The sequence below is a fragment of the Papio anubis genome, chromosome 7 (assembly GCF_008728515.1).
Source record: "Papio anubis isolate 15944 chromosome 7, Panubis1.0, whole genome shotgun sequence".
Classification (NCBI taxonomy): domain Eukaryota; kingdom Metazoa; phylum Chordata; class Mammalia; order Primates; family Cercopithecidae; genus Papio; species Papio anubis.
Genome location: NC_044982.1, coordinates 33,745,538 through 33,760,037, shown reverse-complemented (window position 1 = coordinate 33,760,037; position 14,500 = coordinate 33,745,538). Strand labels below are relative to the sequence as shown.

Below are 14,500 nucleotides of genomic sequence, written 5' to 3'. Positions count from 1 at the left end.
GTTCCACAAATGATTAAACATAGAGTCACCATGTGACCCAGCTATTCCACTCCTAGGTATATCTCCAAGAGAAGTGAAAACATATGCCCACAAAGAAACAGGACATGAATATTTACGACAGCATTATTCACAATATCCAAAAGGTGGAAACAATCTAAATATCCATCAACAGACAAACAGATAAACCAAACATGGTGTATCCATACAAGAGAACATTACTCCGCCACAAAAAAAAGAATAAAAGTCCTGGATGAATCATGAAAACATTGCGCTAAGTGAAAGAAGCTAGTCACAAAAGACCGCACACTCTATGATTCCATTCTCATGAAATTCCAGAATATGGAAATCCACAGGGCCAGGAAGGAGATCAGTGGTTACTCAGGGCTGGAGAGGGCAAGTGTATGGGAATAGGAGGGGGACAGCTGAATGATACAAGGTTTCTTCTTGAGGTGATGAAAATGTTCTCAATTTTAATGTGGTGAGGGCTGCACATATCTCTGGATATACTAAACACTATTGAACTGTGTACTTTGTTTGTTTGTTTGTTTGTTTTTAGAGACAGTATCTCACTATGTTGCCCAGGCTGGACTCCTGGGCTAAAGGATACTCCCACCTCAAGTGACCACAGCAAGAGAGATGGATAGAAGCCACGGAACCAGCTTTGTACACTATAATGCCCAGCTTTGTACACTATTGGGTAAATTTTATGGTATATGAATTATATCCCAATTAAGCTGTTTTTAAAAATTATCTACTCATAATAAATATCAGAAATTTCTATGGCTATTTTCTCCTTTAGAACTGCGTTAGACAAGTAGAAAATGAAGACTATTAGAAGAGATTCAATTTTCAATTTGGTGCTTCTACATTTATATGAAGCCTGAAGGCTGAGGTGGGAGGATTGCTTAAGTCCAGAGGTCAAGGCTCCAGTGAACCGTGATTACACCACTGTACTCCAGCCTGAGCTACATAGCAAGACAGGAAAAAAAAAAAAATCTTGTATATTAGCTACTCTGGAGTGACTCCTCAAGTGAAGTCTCATAATGCGGGCTGAACTGAGAACCGGTTTTACTTAATGACTAAAGCTACTCCTATCTCAAATTTGGGTTTCTTTTAAGTTCTGAGATATAATGAGGGTAGGAGGGACAATTCCATCCGAATTGAGGTCCTTTTTCAGTTTTATAATGTCTTTAGCTAGTTTTGATCATGAATTATGAATTTTGGATAAACTTTCATGTGACAAAACCAAGGAACAAAAACAAGGAATATGACTGGAAGCACTGATGGCAATATTAAACAGTATAAAAATCTAAGGTCCCAGCACTTTGGGAGGCCGAGACGGGCGGATCACGAGGTCAGGAGATCAAGACCATCCTGGCTAACATGGTGAAACCCCGTCTCTACTAAAAATACAAAAAAATTAGCCGGGCGTAGTGGTGGGCACTTGTAGTCCCAGCTACTCGGGAGGCTGAGGCAGGAGAATGGCGTGAACCCGGAAGGCGGAGCTTGCAGTGAGCCAAGATCGAGCCACCGCACTCCAGCCTGGGCGTCTGAGCAAGACTCCATCTCAAAAAAAGAAAAATCTAAGGAAGGAGGGTGGTAGAGGGAAATCCAAAAACCCTAGAACTGAATCCCAGCTTGACTACTTTCAAGGTACACAACCTCTGGCAGGTGACTTGACCCTGAACCTCAGTGTATTCATCCGTAAAATGGGGCTATCCATACCAGCTTCTGCATGCGATGGTGTAAGTGACATAAAGAAAAGTAACTGACACATAGTCAACACTTGAGAAATACTTTACCCTTCTTTCTGGATAGAAAATGCAAGAGTAAGAACTTGTTGATACTGAACAGGAACAAAGAAGGGAAAGAACAGACAACAAGGAATGGTGGAGTTAGAGGGAGTCTGAATTAACAGAATGAGACCAAACAAATTCATTGTAGCCAGATAGTCCTGGACCAAAATGGGAGATAAGGCTTGCCTGTGTTCAAGGAAAAGGGGCATTAGACAAAACAGAGAGCAAAATGAGAGCAGGAGTGGTCTGTCTGTAAGCCCTTTGAGGTTTAGAAAGGAGCCAGTCCTTTTGAGAGCTTCATGCTGAGATATTATGGAATTAGATAGGGATGTGGTGGATGAGAGCAGGATGGGATTAAATGTAACAACCAGGATATGCAGTTACTAATAAGTTACTCGCTGTTCTCAGGGATATTCCGAAAGCCTGGGTTTTAAGAAAGTAAGCCTTAATGGAAACAAACCAACGTCTACTCCACATTAGACTGTCTCCTCCTTTGATGCCCCCTTGGGAGGAGGATGGAGTTGTGCAACTGTTTTTTACTGAAAAGAGTAAAACCAGTTTTCAAACAGTGCCCTAAATCCCAGCGCCCAAATTTGTTACTGGCAGTTGGGCGCCCTCTAGTGTCAGTTGGCAGGGATACCACCCTTTGAAAGTCGTAAAGTTGGGAAACCCTGTTGGGTTCCAGCTCTAGAAGAAACTGCCAAACAGCAATATTTACATGGATACCTGGAAGGCAGGAAAAGGTTGAAGGAGCACCACTATGACACAAACGAGTCCTTCTGTCGAGAAGTTCTGGAACATAGTAAGAATTCGTGAGATGTTTGTTGAAAGTGAATGGCAATTAGGTCCATGGCAGACAGTCCTGCATTAACGCCCCATTATGATATTGACACGTAAAGAATACACCACCTGTCAAACTGATGCAGCAATGAAAAACTTGACTGCTCAGATCTTAGGATACATTTTTTTTTTCTGAGACGGAATCTCACTCAGTCACCCAGGTTGGAGTGTAGTGGTGCGATCTCAGCTCACTGCAACCTCCGCCTCCTGGGTTCAAGTGATTCTCCTGTCTCAGCCTCCCGAGTAGCTGGGACTACAGGGGGGCCACCACGCCCAGCTAATTTTCTTATTTTTAGTGGAGACAGGGTTTTACCATTTGCCCAGACTGCTCTCCAACTCCTGGCCTCACGTGATCTGCCGCCTCAGCCTCCCAAACTGCTGGGATTACAGGCATGAGCCACCATGCCCAGCCAGATCTTAGGATACTTTCTGAGTGATATAGTTAAGTAAGAACCACGGCTAGATCACCTAGCTGAAATTAAAGAAATTACTCCACTGGATCAACCAAAATATACATGCTGTAACAAAAGTAAATCCTGTTGGCCAGGTGCAGTGGCTCACGTCTATAATCCTGGCACTTTAGGAGGCCAAGGCAGGCACATCACCTGAGGTCAGGAGTTCGAGACCAGCCTGGCCAACATGGCCCACTTCCATAGCCAGAGCTGTTTTTGCATCAGATCTCTTATTCATTGAGAGCCGAAGAAAAAATTAACCTCACACACTTACCTCAAATTGTTTGCCCGTCTAGTTCTTTTGTTGCCAGAAACTTAGATTCAGTGGACTCAACAGTACATGAAACAAGAATTCCCCGAGCCATTCCAGTTTTGCCTGGAAGGACAGCAAGGCTTGAGAAGAAAGAAATCAAAAAAAAAAAAAAAAACAAACAAAAAACAGCCTTAGCAGACTTAGCATGCAGTGATCCACTTTGCTCACAGTGCCCCAATGGCTGGGGTAGCCAGCAGTGCTTTGGAATCTGCCTTTTCCCGGCCGCAAGAACTTGGAGAGACAGGCCCCGTGCAACCCCTGTGCAAACATAAGACATGCACCATGCCACTTTCGTTTTGTTTATTTTTTCTTTTATCTTTTTTTTCTTTTTGTTGCTTACACCTGTAACAAAACTGCAAACCACACTACTTTCTTTGCTCATGAAACCTACAATACCTTCTGCTTCTTCCTTTGTGAATGCCATATTGTACCTGTAGCCTATATCTATGTCCCCTGAATGGTCAGGTACCTGAACTTGAACATCCGGCAGAATGGCCTCAAATGTTATTTTACAGACTAGCCCTGCCCTGCCTTGTGGAAAAGCCCCAGAGGCCACACCTAGCCATGGCGGATGTTTCAAATGACTATTCATTTGTCCCGGAAGTCACAGACAGATTTATGCCTCAGACACTCTTGGGAGGTGGAGCTTGCAGTGAGCCGAGATCGCGCCACTGCACTCCAGCCTGGGTGACAGAGCGAGACTCCGTCTCAAAAAAAAGAAAAAAAAAAAAAAAGAGGTACCCAGAGCAAAGACTGAAACCTCAAATAATTATTCCCAATCTTCTTTCTGGGATCAGGAGAATAAATGGAGAGCAGATGCCTTAAATGTATCGAGGGCACATGGTGCTGCTGGAAAAGGAGTATAAATCTGTCCCCCACACAAAGCCCTTTAGGAGAGGATGTCCAAGCACTCTGCAACTTACTCAACATTTCTAAAAGTAGGGTGAATCCCGAAGGGCCGGGCCGAGCCTGGGGGCGCTTTTGCATGCGGAACAGTCACTAGAGCAGGATCTGGTCTCCCAAGAGAGACAGGGTCTCGCTCTGTTGCCCAGGCTGGTCTTGAACTCCTGCTGTCAGAGGCATGTGAACTAGAGCAACTCCATCTTAAATAGGAGCTGAGTAAAATGAGGCTGAAACCTACTGGGCTGCATTCCTAGTAAGCTAAGGTATTCTAAGTCACAGGATGAGACAGGAGGTCAGCGTAAAATACAGGTCATAAAGACCTTGCTGATAAAACAGGATGCAGTCAAGGAGTCGGCCAAAACCAAAATGGCGATTAAGAATGACCTCTGGTCGTCCTCACTGCTACACTCCCACCAGCCCCATGACAGTGTACAAATGCCATGGCAACATCAGCAAGTTACCCTATATAGTCTAAAAAGGGGAAGCATGAATAACCCACCACTTGTTTAGCATATCATCAAGAAATAACCATAAAAACGGGCAACCAGCGGCCCTCAGGGCTGCTCTAAGGAGTAGCCATTCTTTTATTCTTTTACTTCCTTAATAAACTTGCTTTCACTTTGCTAAAAAAAAAAAATTCTAAATGTGAGGCAGGTAGGCGAGCATTAGGAGTAGAAAGTCAGGCTCCCAGCTGGCTACCATATTTAACTGGTTTCTATTTTAAGTAAGGACTACAAGGAAAGAGGTGGGAGACAGGGCAGAGTCCCGCATGTGCTCTGCAGGAGCGTTACTCACCAGGTCATTACTCACCAGGGCGCTTTTAAAATCTGGGAGCCCTGCAGGGGGTTTCCTTTGCAGCCTCACAGCTAATGTAGAAGAATGAGGGCTTCTCTTCTCCTGCCTTCTTTTCAGGGCTCCTAACCTTCCAACACCCAGAGTGCTCTCCCAGTGGGTGGGACAAAATAGCTTACCCAGAACTCCAGGAGGAAGACAGGAGGAGGTGCAGAGAGTTGGTAATGGCACTCCAACATTCTGATGGCAGAACTGAAAAAGTTAAATAGGTGGTGGTGGGACATCGTAACATGAAACAATACATCAAATCCAATAGCAAAACCTCTTAATTCATCCTCATAACATGATATCATAAAAGGCCCTTTTATTAACTCTTAGAAAAAGGCATTCTTGGCCAGGAATGATGGCACACATCTGTAATCCCAGCACTTTGGGAGGCCGAGGCAGGATAACCACTTGAACTCAGAAGTTTGAGACCATCCTGGATAACATGGCAAAACTGTGTCTCTATAAAAAATATAAAAATTAGCCAGGTGTGGTGGTGTGCCCCTGTAATCCCAGTTACTCAGTGGGCTGAGGTGAGAGGATCACTTGAGCCCAGGAGGTCAAAGGTGCAGTGAGCCATGATCATGACATGCACTCCAGCCTGGGCAACACAGTGAGACCTCATCTCAAAAAAAGAGAAAGAAATGAAAAAGAAAAAGACATTCCTGATGGAACCTGATAGACATCCATGGAGCTAAACTTTCTACTTGTCCTATCCCAAATAGAAAATCCATAGTGCCTAGTTTTATTGTAAAACACATTTCTTTAAAGAAATCAAAAGTTTTTTCCACATCCTATTAAATCCCTAAATCTCATTTTAAGTTGACTATAAGTAATCATTGACCGAATTTTGCCATCAAATAGAATTTAGTGCCCTCAAGTTCACAGCATTGGCTGAAGTATTATACACAAAGTAATTCAGACAATATCTCAGAATCTTAAGTGGTATCAATACCCTGTATTACATTATAAACCATTTCCAAAAAACTTTTTGTAAAGTGCTTCCTGTTCAAGCAGACAGCTGAGCCCAACCAATGAGAAAGGATTCATCATCATAATAAGAGTCACACTGAATAGTGCTTTCCAAATGCAGGCACTGTTCTAAATCGCTTTATCCGAACAAGCCCGTGTAAGCCTCTCAGCAGCTCCTTAGACATAGTCTCAGGATCCTCATTTTACTGGCAGGAAATAAAAGAATGACTGTAGAAGCAAACTTTGAGTAACTAGCAGTCTCCACTTAAAACTAGGTCAACAAGTTTGCCAATCTCTAAACTCCAGTCCAAATAACTTTTTTGTTCACGTCAGACGGGTAATATGCCAACATCATAACAAGATTTGAGGGAGGCACAGCTCACACATGCGCGTGAAAACCCAATCATCACGCTTATGAACTACAAAAGGATTCAAATAGCTCTTCTTTCAAGTTCAAAACACAAAAATGAATTTTACTCTCAAATCTAAAATTTGCAACACCAGGTTTGTCATATCACACAATGCTATTTTCATTAGCTATCTGAAAAGCAGGGAAGAAACCTTTTTCTCCGAAGAATAAAACCACACACACCTTTGAAGCAGCAGGCAACAAACCGTCAGTGCCCCTACTGTTGGAGAAGCCTCTACTCCTTTTATTTTTTTTTTTTTTTTTTTTTTTTTTTTTTTTTGAGACAGAGAGTCTCACTCTGTCACCCAGGCTGCCTCATTCTCCCAGGCTCAAGTGATTTGCCATAGCTGGAACTATGGGCACACGCCACCACACCTGGCTAATTTTGTTCATTTTTTGTAGAGACAAGGTCTCACTATTGCCCAGGCTGGTCTCAAACTCCTGGACTCAAGGGATCCTCCCACCTCAGCCTCCAAACTTGCTGGTATTACAGGTGTGAGCCACCCCTCCCGGCTCCTCCTTTTCCTTTATACTGTTCTTTTTCCTCTCTTGGCCTTTCTGTCACCTTGACATTCCTCTCTCTGGGGAAGGTGGGGAATTTCAAAACCAGTTTGCCATGGTCTATACTCCTCAAGGAAAAAAACAAATACCAAAATATCAAACTTCCACTAAAAGTTTTTAAAAGTTTACCTAAGGCCAGGCACAATGGCTCACGCCTGTAATCCCAGCACTTTGGGAGGCCGAGGTGGGTGGGTCACTTGAGGTCAGGAGTTCGAGACCAACCTGACCAACATGGAGAAACCCCATCTCTACTAAAAATAAAAAATTAGCCTGGCGTGGTGGCGCATGCTTGTAATCCCAGCTACTAGGGAGGCTGAGGCAGGAGAATTGCTTAAGCCTGGGAGGCGGAGGTTGCAGTGAGACGAGACCGCACCACTGCACTCCAGCCTGGGTGACAGAGCGAGACTCTGTCTCAAAAAACAAACAAAAAAATAAGTTTACCTCAAGCAGCAAATGATTATGCTGACACAGTAAAGCCATCAAAGAGATGGGCAGTGGCAAATATAGGCATGACTTTAAACCTTTTCCCAACTGCCCCATCATCTGCAATGGAGGTAATACTTCAGAGCAATAGGTGTTGCCTTTGTTCATTCTTTCTCATCCCTTTCTCCAGTTGAGCCTCCTCAAGCCAAAGATAAATAAGAATATATACATTACTGAGGCCTATTGGTATTAGGAGTTTGAGGTTTATTTGGTTTTTGTTATTTTCAATGTGAAAATAATTTCATCTTTTTCTTGGACATAAAAACAATGCACATCTATTATGAAGAATTGGAACAACATGGCTGGGCGCAGTGGCTCACGCCTGTAATCCCAGCACTTTGGGAGGCGGAGGCGGGCAGATCACGAGGTCAGGAGATCGAGACCATCCTGGCGAACACTGTGAAACCCCATCTCTACTAAAAATGCAAAAAAAAAAAAACTAGCCAGGCGTGGTGGCAGGCGCCTGTAGTCCCAGCTACTCGGGAGGCTGAGGCAGGAGAATGGCATGAACCCGGGGGCCAGAGCTTGCAGTGAGCGGAGATCATACCACTTCACTCACTCCAGCCTGGGCAACAGAGCGAGACTCCATCTCAAAAACAAACAAAACAAAAAAAGAATTGGAACAATATGGCCAGGCGCGGTGGCTCACACCTGTAATCCCAGCACTTTGGGAGGCCGAGGTGGGCAGATCACTTGAGACCAGGAGTTCGAGACCAGCCTGGCCAACATGGCAAAACCCCATCTCTACTAAAAATATAAAAAATTAGCCGGGTGGGGTGCCATGCGCCTGTAGTCCCAGCTACTTGGGAGTCTGAGGCATGAGAATTGCTTGAACCCAGGAGGCAGAGGTTGTGGTGAGCCAAAATAGCGCCACTGTACTCCAGTCTGGGTGACAGAGTGAGACTCTGTCTCAAAAAAAAAAAAAAAAATTGGAAAAATACATAAAGATACAATCATGAAAAATGAAAGTCTCTTAAAATTGCACCATCCTAACCAGTAAAAATGAGGTAGACTTCTTGCAGTGCATTTATGTACACACACACGCCACAGTTTTACATGGGTGGGATCATATCATACTTGCTGTTTTTATTAGGAACAACTGTTCTCTTTTTCTCTCCTCCTCCAACAACAATAGGGTGTGTCCGTATATATTTTCCTTTGTAACCATACACACACACCAGTATACATTTTCATATACACCAACACATATAGGGAAGTTTTCTGTTCTTTTTTCATAATGATGGAACCATATTACACTCATTCTGCATCTTACTTTTCTCACTCACAGGTATCTCTTGGAAATCTCTCTCAGACATCTGGTAAGGCTATCATTCATCCCATTGAATGGCCATATAATATTCTATGGAGTAATATATTTTAATTTTTCAGCCATTCCCTGATTAATGGCCATTCACTAGGTTTCTGGTTCTTGGCAGCTACAAACAAGGCCGCAATAAACATTCTTGCACACATGTTCGTACAAATTAGCACTTTTATTTTATGGAATAGATTCCTAGGAGTAGGATTCTAGGGTCAAGGGAAATATGTATTTTTAATTTTAATAGATATTGCCAGACTGTCTTCCAAAAAAAAAAAAGGCCAGAATGCTCTACAACACCACTAGCAATGGATGTCACCCCACAGTCCTGCTGGCAACAGGTATCACGACTCTTCTTAATTTTTTGCCAGTTTAATGGATAAAAAGGAATATTCCATTGTGCATTTGCATTTCTCTGGATCTGGGCCGCTGCATACACTGTGCAGTTTGTGCTTACGATGGATGATGGAGCGGAAATCTGGCCCATAAATGGTTTGCAAAAACAGGCATCCTGATGGCGTTCAATCAGAGGAAGGGGCCCCAACCTTTTCTTGTTTATATGAAGGTAATGCCAGTGGCCCCATCATGACCACCAAGAAATTTGAACACCTTTTTATATGGCTGTTGGATATATTTGGACTTCTGTGAATTTTCTCTCCATATCTGTTGCCCATTTTTCTGTTGGGAAGCAATAGAAAATATCTACTTGTATCATTTAATATTAATCTTGTCAATTTACAGGAGCTGAAATTTTCAAGATTAACTTTACAGAAATTAAATCTGACTACCATCTGCATTACAGTTAGTACAATTTGCCCAATAACTTTTTTATGGTATCACTTACAAAATATTTTTAATGTTTTAGTCAAATATGTTTATCTTTTCTTTTATAACTTTTGGCATCCAGTCTTGGTTAAAACTACCTCCTTGATCTCTAGAAAATGCAGGCTGGGCGTAATGGCTCACCCTTGCAATCCCAGCACTTTGGGAGGCTGAGGTGGGTAGACTGCCTGAGGTCAGGAGTTTGAGACCAGCCCAGCCAACATGGTGAAACCCCGTCTCTACTAAAAATACAAAAATTAGCTGGGCGTGGTGGCAGGCACCTGTAGTCCCAGCTACTCAGGAGGCTGAGAAAAGACAATCGCCTGAACCCAGGAGGTGAAGGTTGCAGCGAGCCGAGATTGTGCCACTTCACTCTAGCCTGGGGGACAGAGCGAGACTCTGTCTCAAAACAAAAAAATATATGTGTGTGTGTGTGTGTGTGTGTATGTGTGTGTGTGTGTACATATATATTTAATAAGATAATTTAGGAGACTACCTGTATTTTCTTTTTTTTTTTTTTTTGAGATGGAGTGAGCTCAGATCCTACCATGCACTCTAGCCTGAGCAACAAGAGCAAAATTCCATTATAATATACATTTTTGACTTATCAAAATATAATGTAATCAGTACATCTACCTTCCTCCCAGAAAATGCAAACAATTTTTAGAGTATTTAACATTAGGCCGGGTGTGGTGGCTCACGGCTGTAATCCCAGCACTTTGGGAGACCAAGGCGGGCAGATTACATGAGGTCAGGAATTCGAGACTAGACTGGCCAACATGGTGAAACCCCATCTCTACTAAAAATACAAAAATTAGCCAGGCGTGGTAGCGGGTGCCTATAATCCCAGCTACTCAGGAGGCTGAGGGAGAAAAATTGCTTGAACCCTGGAGATAGAGGTTGCAGTAAGTGGAGATCACACCATTACACTCCAGCCTGGGCAACAGAGCAAGACTCCATCTCAAAAATAAAAAAGAATATGTAACTTTACATATCTCCTTCCCAACTTATTTTGTCATGTATTTTAAAACTCCACAGTTGATGTTCTTGTACATTACCCATTCATTTACCCTTTTCTTTGTTCTCCATTTGTTTGTTTATTTGTTCCTTCATTTCTCTCCAACCTTCCATCTGAGATTATTTTCATTCTGCCTGAAAAAAAAAAAAAATGTGCCTTAGAATTGCCTTCAGTGGGTTTGCTGGCAACAAACACTCAGTTTTTGTTTGTCCATTTTGTTTTGTAAAATACCTTTATTTTACCTTCTTTTTGTCTAGATAATTTTATAAATTTGAAATAATTTTAAACATTAATTTTCAAGACTAGAACAAAGAACCCCTTGATTTCCTGAACTATTTGGAAAAAAATTGCCACGATCATGCCCCATCATACTTAAACACTTTAGTCTATAATTCTTTTAAACAAGGACATCCTCCTACATAACCAAAATAAAAACACCAAAATCAGGAAATTAACACTATGCATTATGACCATCTAATCTAGAGACTCAATCAAGTTTTGCAAATTGTTCCAATAATATCCTCTAGAAAACAAAATAAACCAGTTCAGATGAACTGTTGCATTGTCACATCTCTTTTGTTTCCTTCAATCTGGAATAGTTCTTTACTTCCTTTGTCTCCGTGACCTTCACATTTTTGAAGATTACAGGACAGTTTTTTGTGTGTGTCTGATGTTTCCTCGTGGTTAGATTCAGGATATGTGCTTTTGGCAGAAATACCACAAAAAATGACGCTGTGTTCTTCTCACTGCCTCCCATCAGATGGTATGCAATCTAGATTTGTGTTATTACTGGTGATATTAACTTTGATCACCTGATCAAGGTGGTATCTGCCAGCTTTCTCCACAGTATGTTACTCTTTTCCCCTTTGTAATTAAGAAGTATTTTTAGGACATATTTTGAAATTATGTAGATAACCTTACCTCATCAAACTTTTGCTCTCTAGCCTCAGCGTCCATTGATGTTTCCTTTCTGAATTATGATGATAAGGATTGCCAAATCATGATTTTATTTATTTTTTTATTTATTTATTTTCAAGACAGGGTCTTACTCTGTCACTCAGGTTGGAGTGCACTGGTGCAATCAGGGCTCACTGCAGCCTTGACCTCCCAGACTCAAGCAATCCTCCCACTTCAGCCTCCCAAGTAGCTGGGACTACAGGCATGTGCCACACCTGGCTAATTTATTCTTTTTTTTTTTTGAGAAATGGGGCCTCACTATGTTGCCCAAGCTGGTCTTGATCTCCCTCAAGCAATCCTCCCACCTCAGCCTCCAAAGTGGTGGGATTACAGGCGTGAGCTACTGCGCCCAGCCTAAATAGTGATTTTCTGACTCCATCGTTCCTTCTCCATTTATTCATTGACACTCTACTGCAAGAAAATGTTTTCTCCTCTCCTCATTTATTCTTTTTTTTTTTTTTTAGACAGATTCTTGCTCTGTTGCCCATGCTGGAGTGCAGTGGTGCAATCTCGGCCCACTGCAACCGCAACCTCCACCTCCCAGGTTCAAGCAATTCTCCTGCCTCAGCCTCCCAAGTAGCTGGGATTACAGGCACATGCCACCACGCCCGGCTAATTTTTTATATATTTAGTAGAGATGGGGCTTCACCATGTTGGCCAGGCTAGTCTCAAACTCCTGACCTCAAGTGATCCACCCGCCTTAGCCTCCAAAGTGCTGGGATTACAGGCATGAGACACCTTGCCAGACCTATTTATTCATTTAGTTAATTATATCAGTGTGGATTCAATGATTCCTACTAACTCAGTGGGTTATAATTGATTACTATCATCATTCATTTAAATAGTGCCAGATTTGGCCAGTAGGCGCCCCTTCAAATTAAATAGCCTGGTCTCATTTCAGACCTTCGCTGCTCTATCCCTGGAAACAGCCATTTCTCAAACAACAACAAACCTGGTTCCTGTTAGTAAAAAATAATTTTTAGGAACCAACATTTGAACATTGGTTGTACTTATTGCTGTCAGGGTGTTGCTGCTCCTGAGCCCTCTTGGTACCCAGAGGCAAGGAACATATGCATATATACATGTACATATTTATATGTGTGTGTGTGTGTGTATGCATGTATGTCCATAATTGCACTGTAGTACTTCAATCCCAATCTAGTTTTCAATCTTTCCACATTTATAGCTCTCTTCTCCAATAGTGAGAATCCCATCTCCCATTGTTCTCAAAACATTTACACTGGATCATGTATGTTATGGGCTGAATCATGACCCCCTCCGAAATTCAGGGAAGCCCTAATCCCCACTATCTCAGAATATGAATGTGTTTGGAGATAGGGCCTTTAAAGGGGTGATTCGGGCCAGGCATGGTTGTTCACACCTGTAATCCGAGCACTTTGGGAGGCCGAGGCAGGCAGATCACTTGAGGCCAGGAGTTCAAGACCAGCCTGGCCTACATGCAAAACCCTGTCTCTAGTAAAAATATAAAAATTAGCTGGGCATGGTGGCACACCTCTGTAGTCCCAGATACTCAGGAGGCTGAGGCATGAGAATTGCTTGAACTGGGGCAGCTTCAACGAACCGAGATCATGCCACTGCACTCCAGCCTGGACAACAGAGAGAGACTCTGTCTCAAAAAGTAAATAAATAAAGATGTGATTCAGTTTAAAGGAGGGCATTAGGGCACTAATCCAGTTTGACTGGTGTCCTTATAAGGAAGAGGAAATGTGGGCACAGAGAAATACCAGGGATGCTCACACACAGAGGAAAGGCCATCTACAAGCCAAGGTGAGAGGCCTCAGAAGACACCAAACCCGCCAACACCTAGATCTTGGACTTCTAGCTTCCCAGACTCTGAGAAAGTAAATTTCTATTGCGTAAAGCCACCCAGTCTGTGGTGGTTTATTATGGCAGTCCTTTCAAACTAATACCGATCCATCCAGCCAAAAGCAACCTCGTCTAAAACCAGCACCAACAAATATTTTGTGATCATCAGGCTGCGTTAAGCAAGTTCTGAGAAGCACCTCTTTCTGTAGCAATCTCGTTATCTGTATAAATTCAGCCCGACACAGTGGCTCACATCTGTAATCCCAGTGCTTTGGGAGGCTGAGGCAGAAGGATCACTTGGGCCCAGGAGTTCAAAACCAGCCTAGGCAACTTATAGTGACACCCTCATCTCTCTGAAAAGTAAAAAAAAAAATAGCTGGGCATGGTGGCACATACCTGGAGTCTCAGCTACTCAAAAGGCTGAGGTGGGAGGATCGCTGGAGCCAGCAAGGTTGAGGCTGCAATGAACCATGATTGCACTTCACTGCACTCCAGCCTGGGTGACAGAGCAAGACTCTGTCCCAAAAAAGAAAAAATTAAAATAAATAAGTAAATTCAGTATTCTCTGCCAAGCAACTAGCTGTGCACAATCTCAGTGTGTCTGCAGGGACTGGTTTAGTCTCAGAGTTAAGGGGCCAGTGGATTTTGCCACAATATATATTCTGTGCATGTTGCACTCTGATGGATCCTATTCATTCTGAAGATCTCCCTGATGGCCCGGCCAATCCACAGCACCTACAATGCATATTTACTGAGCACCAGACAGTACAATCACTGACAAAGAAACCAGCTCAGAGCTTAGCTTGTTCCTTAATAAGGCATTGCTCAAATTGCGACCTCCTTAGGAAGTGTGCTTTAAATTGCACCACCATCTAACCTTAACTTATTCGAAATTTCAGAAATCTGAAAAATGACTCTGAATCATGGACCCCAACTCCTTTATCTCACCCATTCTTATTCCTCTTGGAATTTATGTCCCGACTTCACAAGTC

At 42.7% G+C, this 14,500-nt stretch overlaps 1 non-coding gene across 1 annotated transcript; it reads right to left on the bottom strand.

Moving 5' to 3' along the window:
* Positions 1-6,440: 6,440 nt before the first annotated feature.
* On the bottom strand, positions 6,441-6,544 carry LOC116276254. The gene has a single exon (XR_004185678.1). It is a non-coding gene; the product is annotated as a small nucleolar RNA U13 (small nucleolar RNA).
* Positions 6,545-14,500: the final 7,956 nt, after the last annotated feature.